At 35.0% G+C, this 13,080-nt stretch overlaps 1 protein-coding gene across 1 annotated transcript in view; it reads left to right on the top strand.

Moving 5' to 3' along the window:
• BBS12 (Bardet-Biedl syndrome 12) overlaps positions 1-12,852 on the top strand; it is a 50,490-nt gene extending 37,638 nt beyond the window's left edge. The window contains exon 4 of the transcript XR_007151423.1: positions 12,803-12,852. The gene's annotated coding sequence lies outside the window, so the exon portion shown is untranslated. The remainder of the gene's footprint in view (positions 1-12,802) is intronic.
• Positions 12,853-13,080: the final 228 nt, after the last annotated feature.

Raw genomic sequence — 13,080 nt, 5'->3', positions numbered from 1 at the left:
TCTGTGTAATTAACCACACCAAAACTTAGTGTTTTAAACCAACAATACTTTGCTATTTCTCCAATTCTGTGTGTCAGCTGGGTGAGACTGGTTTTGCCTGGGCTCATAGTTGAAGATTCAAGGTGGCCTCAGGCACATGTCTGGCAGCTGATGCTTCTTCTCTGGCCTCTCGTCCTCAGTAAGCTAGACTGACTGTCTTACATGTCAGTCTCAGGGCTGCATTCTCCAAGAACCAAGGCAGAAGCTTCAGGTCTAGTTTGGAAGTCATAACTTCACTTCTACCATATTCTTTTGGTCAAAGCAAGTGACAAGAACAGTCTAGATTTAAAGGGTAGGGAATAGACTCCTCTTTAAAAGATGAGTTGCAAAAAGAGTGTGCCTGTGTTTTTCAGTCCGCAATGTAAACAGACTTGAGTAAGTGTCTTCAGGTAAATAGGTTCACTGAAGCCCAAACAGAATCTGACTTGACTTTTTATTCATGTAAGTAAGAATGACACTTGACTAAATATCTTCAATTCTGATCACAGCAATAAAATCACTGTAATGCTAGCAGATCACAGGATAGAAAATTAAGGAAATTGTCATAGGCCCAAAAAATATTTGCAAGAGGAAGTGGAGGTACTAAGTCTTATTTCTGTAGGCAAAGTGACCGAAGTGTGGTTTCCAAACCTCGGAGAGTTATTCCAAACCTCTTTAGTTAATAATAGAATGGAGAACACCAGCCAGAGATTCTGTTACTTACAGGGAATTTGAAAATTAACTCTCTTAAGTAATGATTGGTTGGCTAACACTCACTGACAGAAGTTTGCATTTTTACCATCTACCTTGCATAACTGATGAAAGGGGAATGAGATAATTAATGTAATGTGCCTACTGCAATACCTGGCTTACCTTTGTCTCTAAAAAAATATATTTGTTACTATTATTTTATTTGAGGCTTGAAGAATTTACATTGTTTAATGATAGATATTTTATTAGGTACATTGTTAATATATTTTATAGTCAAAGTGGATGCTTAATAAACTTGCTTTAAAAACTTTTCAAGCTAAAACTATCATTGCCATATTCTGTGGGGTAAAAATGTAGAACCTCCATTTTCTAGTTGTTCATATGTTGGAAACTGACCTCTGACAATTGCAATAACCAGTTATTGATGTGTGACAGAACATGAGCAGGGGAAGAGACATGAGAGGAGACAGACAGACAGACAGACCCAAAAGACAGAATCTTAAGCAGGTTCCCGGCTCTGAGCTGTCAGCACAGAGCCCCACGCAGGGCTTAAACTCACACACGAGCTGTGAGATCATGACCTAAGTTGAAGTTGGATGCTTAACCAACTGAGCCACCCAGGCACCCCAGCAAATAACTTCTTGATTCAGTAAGTTGCCTTTTAGTTTTCTTGATGGGCTCCTTTGCAGTGCAAAAGCTTTTTATTTTGATGTAGTCCTAATAGTTTATTTTTGCTTTTGTTTCTTTTGTTCTCTTCCAGGATGTTTATGTTTTCCGGTCTCCATTTAATCCATTTTAAGTTTATTTTTGTATATGATGTTAGAAAGTAGTCCAGTTTCATTCTTTTCTATGTAGCTGTCCAGTTTTCCCAGCACCATTTATTGAAAAGGCTGTTTTTTCCCCATTATATATTCTTGCCTTTTTTGTCATAGATTCATTGGCCATGTAATTGTGGATTTATTTCTGGGGTCTTTACTCTGTTCCGTTGACTTACATATCTATTTTTGTGCCAGGACCATACTGTTTAAATTACTACAGATTTGTAGTACATCTTGAAATCTGGGATTGTGATACCTCTAGCTTTGTTCTTCTTTTTCAAGATTGCTTTTGCTATTTGGGGTCTTTTATGGTTCCATACAAATTCCAGTATTATTTATTCTGGTTTTGTGAAAGATGCTCTTGGCATTTTCATAAGGATTGCTTTTAATCTCTAGATTGCTTTGTGTAATATGGACATTTTGACAATATTAATTCTTACAATCCACAAGCATAGAATCTCTTTTTATTTGTGTAATCTTCAATTTCTCTCAACAGTGTTTTATAGTTTTCAGAGTACAAGCCTTTCACCTCCTTGATTAAGTTTATTCTGGGTACTTTATTATTTTTGGTGCAATTGTAAATGGTATTTTTTTTTTTTAATTTCTCTTTCTGTAACTTCATTGTTAGTGTATAAAAATGCTACTGAGTTCTGGGCATTAATTTTGTATCCTGTCACTTTACTGAATACATTTATTACTTCTAGTAGTTTTTTGGTGAACTCTTTTAGGACTTTTTATGTATATATCATGCCACCTGCGAATAGTGACAATTTAATTTCTTTACCAGTATGGATGCCTCTTATTTCTTTTGTTTGTCTGATTGCTGTGTCTAGGACTTCCAGTACTATGTTGAATAAAAATGGCAAGAGTGGACATCTTTGTCTTGTTCCTGACCTCAGAAGGAAAGTTTTCAGGTTTTCACCATTGAGGATGATGTTAGCTGTAGGTTTTCATATATGGCCTTTATTATGTTGGAGGATATTCCCTCTAACCCCATCTGGTTGAGGGGTTTTCTCATGAATGGATGTGGAATCTTGTCAAATTCTTTTTCTGCATCTATTGAGAGCATATGATTTTTATCCTTCATTTTGTTGATGTGGTATATGATGTTGATTGTTTGGGGAATATTGAACCATCCTTGCATCCTGGGAATAATTCCCACTGGATCATGGTGAATCGTCCTTTTAATGTATTGTTGTATGTAGTTTGCTAGTATTGTGTTGAAGATTTTTGCATTTATGTTCATCAGGGATATTGGCCTATAGTTTCCCTTTTCTGTGGTGTCTTTGTCTGGTTTTGGTCTCAGGGTAATGCTGGCCTGATAGGATATATTTGGATGCTTTGCTTCCTCTTGTTTTTTTTTTTTTTTTGGAATAGTTTGATGAGAATAAGTATTGGCTCTTTAAATGTCTGGTAGGATTCACATGTGAATCTATCTGGTATATAGATAGATAGATAGATAGATAGATAGATAGATAGATAGATTCTTGATTACCAATTCAATTTCATTATTTATAATCAATCTATTCATATTTTCCATTTCTGCCTGGTTCAAATATTTTGCAAGATTATATGTTTCTAGAAATGTATACTTTCCTTCTGGGTTCTGCAGCTTTTTAGCATATAACCTTTCATATTATTCTTTTATAATCCTTTGTGTTTCTATGATGTCAGTTATTACTTCTTTTCTCTAGCTTCTGATTTATTTTGGTTCCTTTTTCTTTTTTTCTTGATGAGTCTGGTTAAAGGTTTGTCAGTTTTGTTTTGTTTGTCAGTTTGTCAGTTTTGTTTGTCTTCAAAGAACCAGCACTTTGTTTAGTGAATTTTTCTACTGTTTTTTTTGTTTGTTTTGTTTTGTTTTTTAGTCTCTAAATCATTTATTTCTGCTCTATCTTTATTTTTCTTCTTTTCTACTCATCTTGGGCTTTGCTTTGTCTTCTTTTTCTAATTTCTGTAGGCATAATATTGGATCGTCTATTTGAGTTTTTTTCTTGTTTCTTGATGTAGGCCTGTATTTCTATCTACTTCCCTCTTAGAACTGCTTTCACTGTGTCCTGGAGGTTTTGGGCCATTGCGTTTTCATTTTCATTTGTCTCCATATATTTTTTTAAAATTTCTTCTTTGATTGCTTCATTGATACATTGGTTGTTTTGTATCATGTTGTTTAGTCTCCACATGTTTGGGTTTTTCTAGTTTTTTTCTTGTTACTTATTTCTAGTTTCACACTATTGTGGTCAGAAAAGATGCATGGTATGATTTCAATCTTCTTAAATTTATTGAGGCTTGTTTTTTGGCCTAATATGTGATCTGTTCTGGAGAATGATCCATGTCCACTTGAAAAGAATGTGCATTTCATTGTTTTTGGATGAAATGTTCTGTATATGTCTATTATATCCATCTGGTCCAGTGTGTCATTCAAAGACATTGTTTCCTTATTGATTTTCTGTCTGGATGATCTATCCACTGATGTAACTAGAGTGTTAAAGTCCCCTACTATTATTGTATTACCTCAGTTTCAATCTGTATGTCCATTAATATTTGCTTTATGTATTTAGGTGCTTTCATGTGGGGTGCATATATATATATATATATATATATATATATATACAATTGTTACATCCTCTTGTTGGATTGATCCCTTTATCATTATGTAATACTCTTCTTGTCTCTTATTATAGTCTTTTTTTTAAGTCTATTTTGGGGGTGCCTGGGTGACTCAGTTAAGCGTCTGACTCTTGGTTTCAGTTCAGGTCATGATCTCACAGTTCATGGGTTTGAGCCCACATTGGACTTTGCACTGACAGCATGGAGCCTGCTTGGGATTCTCTCTCTCTCACTCTCTGTCTCTCTCTGCCCCTCCCCAACTTGTGCTGTCTCTGTCTCTTTCAAAATAAATAAACTTTATAAATAAATAAATAAATAAATAAATGTAAATAAATATAAAAATTAAAATAACTGAAAAAAGTATATTTTGTTTGGTATAAATATTGCTACCTCAGGTTTTTGTTTCCATTTGTATTTCCATTTGTATGTATCTTTAGGTCTGAGGTGAGTCTCTTATATGAAGCATACAGGTTGGTCCTGTGGTTTTTTTGTTTTTCAAATTTAATTATTTATTTTGTAAGAGACAGAACAAGAGAGTACATGCAGGGGAGGGGAAGAGACAGAGGGAGAGAGAGAATCCCAAGTAGGTTCTGTATTGTCGGCACAGAGCCCAACGTAGGGCTTGGTCCCATGAACCGTGAGATCATGACCTGAGCTGAAACCAAGAGTTGGACACTCAACCCACTGAGCCACCCCAGGTGCCTCTCAGTCTTGTTTTTGTTTTTTGTTTTTTGTTTTTTTATCCATTCTGCCACTCTGTTTTTTGATTGGAGCATTTGGGCCATTTACATTAAGGTGATTATTGATAGATATGTACTTATTGCCATTTTTAAAATTTGTTTTCTGGTTGTTTTTATAGTTCTTTGTTTTCTTATTCTCTTGCTCTCTTTCTTTGTGCATGATAAGTACTGATAGTGTTTTGTTTGGCTTTCTTTGTCTTTATTTTTTTATGTATCATTGGTTTGGGTTTGTGGTTGCCCAGAGGTTCATATATAACATCCTAAGTAAATACCAGCCATATTAATTTGATGGTCATTTAAGTGAAGCAGATTCTCAAAAAAGAAGAAGAAGAAGAAGAAGAAGAAGAAGAAGAAGAAAATAAAGAAAAGATCTTTCTCCTTCTTTTTCTTTTTCCTCCTTTATTCCTCCCTTTTTACTCCCATCACATTTTATGTTGTCATATTTTACATCTTATTATTCATATTTGTCTTATGTCTAATTATGGCCATTCCTTTTCCACTTAAAGAAGTCCCTTTAACATTCTTGTAAGGCTAGTTTAGTGGTGATAAACTCCTTTATCTTGTTTGTCTGGGGAACTCTATCTCTCCTTAAAATCTGAATGTTAACCTTGCCAGGTAAAGTAGGTTATAGGTTTTTTCCTTTTAGTACTTTGAATATTTCATGCCATTCCTTTCTGACTTGTGAAGTTTCTGGTGAAAAATCACCTGATAGCCTAATAGGTTTTTCCTTGTAGGTAACTTTGTTACCAACTTTCTTGTTACCAGAAAGCACAGAGAGTTCCAAACAAGATGAACCCGAAGAGGTCCACACCATGGCACATAATAATTAAAATGGCAAGGTTTAAAGATAAAGAGAGAATTTTAAAAGCAGCAAGAGAGAAACAAAAAGTTACCTACAAGGGAAAACAATTTTTATTATTTTATTATTATTATAGGTAATAATGGGATACATTGGATATAAATAAATAAGAGAATGTGATCCTGATATCTGACCCCTTGTTTCATTCTGGAATAAAAAGAGCTGTATTCATCTGTTGCTTTTCCAAACTTTTGTAATCAAATTACCTAATAAATAAACAGGCCAAGTATTGGATGGGGAAATTTTATTCTCCTTCCATTTAACTAATGTTTTACTGATTAAGTTTAAGTTTGTCTCATTTAGACCAAATATATTTCCACTTCTTGCCAAGAATACTTAGAATGATATAAGTGAAAGCTTCAGTAAGAATAAATATTATTAAAGGATGGACAAAATCTTGAAACTCTGTCTAATGGTTTGATGAGATGGGGATTGGGGAGGGTATGAAGTCCAATAGGGAATTCTCTTCTTTACAACAGCTAGTTTTTGGCCTAAGCTGGGCCATTAAAATACCACTTTCTTCCCCTGTTCTGCAATGGAAAACCACAACAGATAGAGTTCATATATGTTTATGATAGCAAATGAATATCTGTAAATCAAGAAAATACAGGAGCGCCTGGGTGGCTCAGTCAGTTAAGTGTCTGACTTCAACTCGGGTCATGAGTTCAAATCCTGTGTCGGGATCTGTGCTGACAGCTCAGAGCCTGGAGCCTGCTTCAGATTCTGGGTCTCCCTCTATCACTGCCCCTCCCCTGCTTGCACTGTCTCTCTCAAAAACAAAATAAACACTAAAGTTTTCTTTAAATAAATAAATAAACATTTAAAAAATTTTAATAATAAAGTACCTTATATTTGTATGTGTAAATATCTACTGATATGTAACTGTATAATCATCATCATCATTAATAAAAACCACACTTGCCATGTACCACGCACTATTCTAATATGCCATTGTTAATCCTCACAACTCAGTGAGAGAGGTAGTTATGCCCCTGTGCAGAGATGGGATTCCAAGGCACTGAGAGGTCCTTGCCCCACAGTCACACAGCTAGTAAGTGACAGAGCTGAAATTTGCACCCAAGTAGCTTGGCTCCCAAATCTGCCTTCTCAACTACTAGGTCATGATGCCTCCCTGTCATAAGAAGAAAAATGGATGGTGGGGGGGGAAGATAAGCAGCAGTTGGTTAATATCTGGAGAATGAAACTGTTGGGAATTTTTATTTTCTACATTAACATGTTTATAACATTTGGATTTTTATAATAAAGTACTGATTTTATAATTTATCAAAAACTACCTATAAATTAGAGAGGGGGTGTAAAACATTAAGCAAATATCTGAGACCATTCACCCTAACTCACTCTTATTAGCTGAAGTTTGGTAAGAAACCATGTTTTCGTAAGCAAACTATAGGGCTTATAATGTCACTTCCTCCAGGTCCAATGTCTAGGTGTCACTCATGCTCATTGGTTAGCTAGTTAACCAAGCTCTGATTGCAGGTAACTAATACCAATTTTGTTCACCGTGGCACTCTCTTAAAACAGAGTATGATCAGAATTCCTTGTCCCTGCAACTTGCAGTCAGATACCTAAGCCACTGGACTCTGGCTCCTACATTTATGTATGTAAATGAACCTTGCTGCTGCTCTTCTAATGACCATGTTAGCATGAAAACTCTAGCCTGGACATTATGGTCCTGTCCGCAAGGATTACTGTTTTAGATCTTCCTCATTTCAGTTGAACAATACCAGCATGCCCTAGTTCAGGGTATACAAGAATATCATAAACTGGGTGGCATAGAAACAACAGAAATTTACTTCTCACAATTCTGGAGGCTGGGAAGGCCAAGGTCAGATTCAGTGTCTGGTGAAAGCTTGTTTCCTGCGTCATAGACTGCCATCTTCTCGCTGTGTCTCCACAAGATGAAAGTGGTAAGGTATGTCTCTGGGGTCTCTCTTCTAACGGCATTAATGCCATTCTTGAGGACCTCATCCTCACCACCTAAAGGCCTCAATCACTATTACCATTTCATTGGGGATTAGGATTTCAGCATATGAATATTGGGGAAACACAAACATTCAGTCTATAGCAAGCAACATAGCAAATTTATAAAGCAGAACCTTATAACAATTTCAACACTTCCAAACCCCCAAATTTCAGAGATGTTCCAGACCTAAAGCAGTGCTATAAATAACCTTTCCCTGCATGCAATTCTTATAATATTTTAACACCATTGTCACAATGCTATACCATTCTATTATTTATCAGTACATTTATAATAGTGTATACTATTACACACACACACACACACACACACACACACACACGCTAGGTATTTACCACATTGATGAGGGACGCAGATAATTGAGGTCTGTTCAAAATTTAAACTTTTCACCAGAACATTGTTTGAATAGCTATATTCCTTGTATCTTAAGACTTCTAGTTCTAGTGGCATTTACTCTTTTCATTACAATGGGTTATCATTTAGTAGGACACCGAGGCAAATTTAAAATTATTAAGAATAAGCAATTATAAAAATCTTAAGAGCATCTTTCCCTCTCAAGAAACTAGATCTCTGTCAAGAGCCTAGGTCACCTTCACAGTTAAGATAATGGTAGAATTAACAAATTCAACTTGTTCATGGTCTCAGTTGGATTTATTTAGATACAGTAGCTAGTATATGTGGGCATACACTGAGCATATAGATATGACAAGATGTAACTTTAATAAATGTAGGTATAGTAAGAGCTTTTATGTATCTACATGGAGTGGGGATCCTGGCTTGAACTTAAAGTAGATCTATGGTTTTATTGGCAATCTCCACCCACCTTCTCCGACCATTGGGTTATCAGGAATCCATGGAGAGCTTGGTTTGGAACAAATCCAATCACCAAACATGCCCAGACATGTTGAAACAATGTAAGATTCCACTGCTTATAATTTAGTGCAGTTAATGTTATGGTTTTCCACATCATATAGGTATAAAAGAGAAAGGTTTTTCTTTTACTTATTCCAGTAAGGTCCTTTATATGCATGTTCATCTCTGTGTGTTGCCTAAAGATCAGAAATTACAAAAGACCCTGGGACAGAAAATTAACCTCTAGTTGGCCTAGTTTCCTTAATATTTCAGCCTACTGAGTTAATCTGTTTTCATTCTTTTAATTCTGGAATCTGGTCCTAATTTAGACATCTGATTACTAGGAATTACTTTGGAAATATAATATTACAAGAAGACTCAGACTAAAAGAAGGCATTACACATAGGATTTCCTGTTTATAGGTTTGCGAAATACTTTAAGACCCTAATTAAATAATTAATGAAGGAGAACAGAATACATCTAAACAGTGTACTCACCACAATTTCCTACCAAATGCACTGGATAGCTTGCTCTAATGCCTGACTCAGAGGAAACACTCTGGTGCATTCATGTACACAAGAAAAGAAATGCGACCTCATGATAGATGGATCTAAATGTTGGAATCAACTGGGAAAGAAATGGCAATGTCTAATACTTCATTAAAAAGATTTCACCCAAAATATAATACTGGGATGCTGAATTTGTTAAGTGACAAATTGTGTCAAATTGTCAAATTGTCTAGCGACATTATTCAGTTTCTCTTTCCTTATAACTTTCAACTTCAATTCTCTGTTTTTCTCTGCCACAGTTTTTGAAAATGAATACACAAGAAACTCACCAACAATGAACTGTCATTTTTATCTTTCTAACCTCAAGCAAGTGTTGACTGTTCCCTCTTTCTACACTATTTCTGATTGTGAAGTGGAGGGATTCTCTGATTTCTTAAATTTTTAAAAAATTTTTTTACATTTATTTATTTTTGAGAGACAGAGAGAGGCAGAGCACAAGCAGGGGAGGGGCAGAGAAAGAGAGGGAGACATAGAATCCAATGCAAGCTCCAGGCTCTGAGCTGTCAACACAGAGCCCCATGCAGGGGCTCAAACCCATGAACCATGAGATCATGACCTGAGCCAAAGTCAGACGCTCAACTGACTGAGCCACCCAGGCATCCCAGGATTTTCTGATTTCTTAATAGCAGGAGCAATACTTGGAATTTCAGTGTCTTGGTTTTTTTTTTCTCTAAAGGGCACATTATTCTTATGTACTCTCTCCAAGAATTATGATAGTTTCCAATCTCATTAAGACTTTTATCTATGCACAGAGAATTCAAAGAAAATTAGTAGTCAGTAGTCATTATCAATTAAAAAAGATTTTCTCCACCTCTATGGCAAGTATCACAAGGAGTTCCTCAAAGTGTTTAGAGGAGAAAAACCAAAGGAAATGAAAGGAAAGAAAGCGAGAAAGCAAGAAAGCAAGAAAGCAAGAAAGCAAGAAAGCAAGAAAGCAAGAAAGCAAGAAAGAAAGAAAGAAAGAAAGAAAGAAAAAGAAAGGGAGAAGAAATAGATGCTGTTCAAGCAGTTCAGAAGATTCTTGACTTTGAGACTTTGATGAAGTTATAATATAAACAGCTTGAGGGAATCTGGGATTTGAAAGCAGTTTTATATGTTGGAAAACAAGCAGTATTTTTATGAGGCTAATATTGGAACATATACCAATGCCAATTCCTGCTTTTAGAGCAAATGAAGTCTTCCGTTACCAGTCCCTTAGCCAACCTGTTCTATTCCAGCCTGTTTCATAATGTATGTTTTCCCAAGTAAAAAACAAAACAAAACGACAACAACCACAAAAACGAACATTTTATTAAATATACTATTTTCCAGTTAATTTTTTTCCTTGTTGCTCAAGTACAAGGATAAACAAGTTATTTCTTCTGGGTTTCATGTCTGAAACTCTTTCTAGTGATAGGATTGTTGTAAAGATCAGAAAGACACTATATATGAAAGTACTTTTAAATACAAAAAGAATCAGGGTTCCTGGGTGGCTCAGTTTGGTTAAGCCTTTGAATCTTTGGTTTGAATCTCCATGACCTTGGAGAAAGGTCATGATCTCACTGTCAGTGTGTTTGAGCCCCAGCTTGGTATTCTCTCTCTCTCTCCTTCTCTGTCTGCCCAACCCCCCTCCCCACCCCCCACTCATGTCGGTGAGCTAGCTCTCTCTCTCAAAATAAATAAACTTATTGCTTCTCGGCCTTTATTCCAAGATAAAATGTAAAATAAATAAACAAAAAATATATATATATAAAATCATACAAATATAAGTCAACATTATTACCAAATCTATTTGTGATATGTACATTTTCTCCTTTAGTTTTTGTTTTTCTCTCTTATTCCATCATTATTTTCTGAATAATCAAAACTATTATACTAGAATTATAACATTATTCAGTTAGGTTGAAAATGTTAGCCATTTTTGGTTTTGCCTTTCAATAAAACTAACAAAAATTGTCTACCTTGCACATTTTTACTTTCAATTGAGGTTGGTATGTTTAAAAAGATTAGAAAACATGATAAAGATCTCATTTTTATTTTTTTAAATTTAATTCTAGCATAGTTAACATACAATGTTATATTAGTCTCAAGTGTACAATATAGTGATTCAACAATTCCGTATATTATTCAGTGCTCAGCAAAATAAATGTACTCTTGGGGCTCCTGGGTGACTCAGTCAATTAAGCATCCAGACTCTTTATTTCAACTCAGGTCATGATCTCATGGTTCTTGGGTTCAAGCCCCACATCAGGCTCTGTGCTGACAGCACAAAGCCTGCTTGGAATTCTCTGTCTCCCTCTCTCTCTGCCTCTCTCTCTCTCTCTCTCTCAAAAATAGATAAATAAACATTTAAAAAAAGTGTGTTCTTAATCCCCTTCACCTATTTAACCCATCCCCTCACCCACCTCTCCTCTGGTAACCATCAGTTTGTTCCCTATAGTTAGAAGGCTCTTTCTTGGTTTGTCTCCTTTATCCTTTGTTTGTTTTGTTTCTTAAATTCCACAGATAAGTGAAATAATATGGCATTATTCTTTCTCTGACTGGCTTATTTTGCTTAGCATTATACTCTCTAGATGCATTCATGTTGTTGCAAATGACAAGAATTCATTCTTTTTTATGGCTAAATAATATTCCTTTGTACATATATACATCTTCTTTATCCATTCATCTATTGATAGACACCTGGGCTGCTTCCATTGTTTGGCTGTTGTAAAATAATGCTGCAGTAAACATAGGAGTGCATATATTTCTTCAAGTTAGTGTTTTTGTATTCTTTGGGTAAATACGTGGTAGTGCAATTACTGGATCATAGGTCACTTCTGTTTTTAATTTTTTGAGGAGACTCCATACTGTCTTCCACAGTGGCTACACCACTTTGCATTCCCACCAAGAGTGCAAGAGAGTTCCTCTGTCTCCACATCTTTGACAATACTTGTTGTTTCTTGTATTTTTGATGTTAGCCATTTTGACAGGTATGAGGTGATATCTCATCATGGTTCTGATATGCACTTTCCTGATGATGAGTAATATTGAGGATATTTTCATGTGTCTGTTGGCCATCTGGATGTCTTCTTTGGAGAAATGTCTGTTCATGTCTTCTGCCCATTTTTAATTGGACTATTTGAGGTTTTTTTGGTGGTGAGTTGTGTAAGTTCTTTATATATTTTGGATACTAACCCTTTATCATATATGTCATTTGCACATATCTTCTCCCATTAAGTAGGTTGTCTTTTAGTTTTTTTGTTTCCTTCACTGTGTGGAAGGTTTTTATTTTGATATGATCCTAATAGTTTATTTTTACTTTTGTGTCCCTTGCCTTGGGAGACATATCTAGAAATGTCTAGGTAAAAACTTTCAAATGATACACTTCAATAAAATTAAATATGCACAAATTTTCACAGAGGAATGTTGTGTATTTTGATAGTCAAATTTTCTGTTAGTAACCCATGCTGACCTGCTTAATATTTGTATTATGCAGAAGTTTTTCCTCTTGAAAAATCACTATTAATATTTGAATCAAAATGAAAAGTTCATACTATCTATATATTTTAAGCCAAAGGTTTTATTTTTGAGGACAATTATTTTTAATAATATTAAAACTTTTCCAGAATAAACAGTGCTTTCTTACATTTTTACATTCTCATTTAAAGGATCAGTTTATCCTGAAATACGTTACAGAGGAGAAATGGAAGGATTTTTTGAAAAAGTAAGTATTGCATGTATTTCGTAAAACCCCTGCACTTCCTATTATCACTTGTTGCATTAAATTAAGTATGCAATCATTTAAGCTAATAGAAAACATTTGGCTGGAAGCTTTTTATTGATTTTGACTAAAGCACAATTTGCCTTTATTTACTTACATTGTTAAGAACCATATGTAATAAGATGAAAAGTATGTTTTAGATTATTTTTCAAAGTTGGAGATTTC

This window comes from Prionailurus viverrinus, chromosome B1 (assembly GCF_022837055.1).
Source record: "Prionailurus viverrinus isolate Anna chromosome B1, UM_Priviv_1.0, whole genome shotgun sequence".
Classification (NCBI taxonomy): domain Eukaryota; kingdom Metazoa; phylum Chordata; class Mammalia; order Carnivora; family Felidae; genus Prionailurus; species Prionailurus viverrinus.
This window is presented reverse-complemented; position numbering and strand designations above follow the sequence as displayed.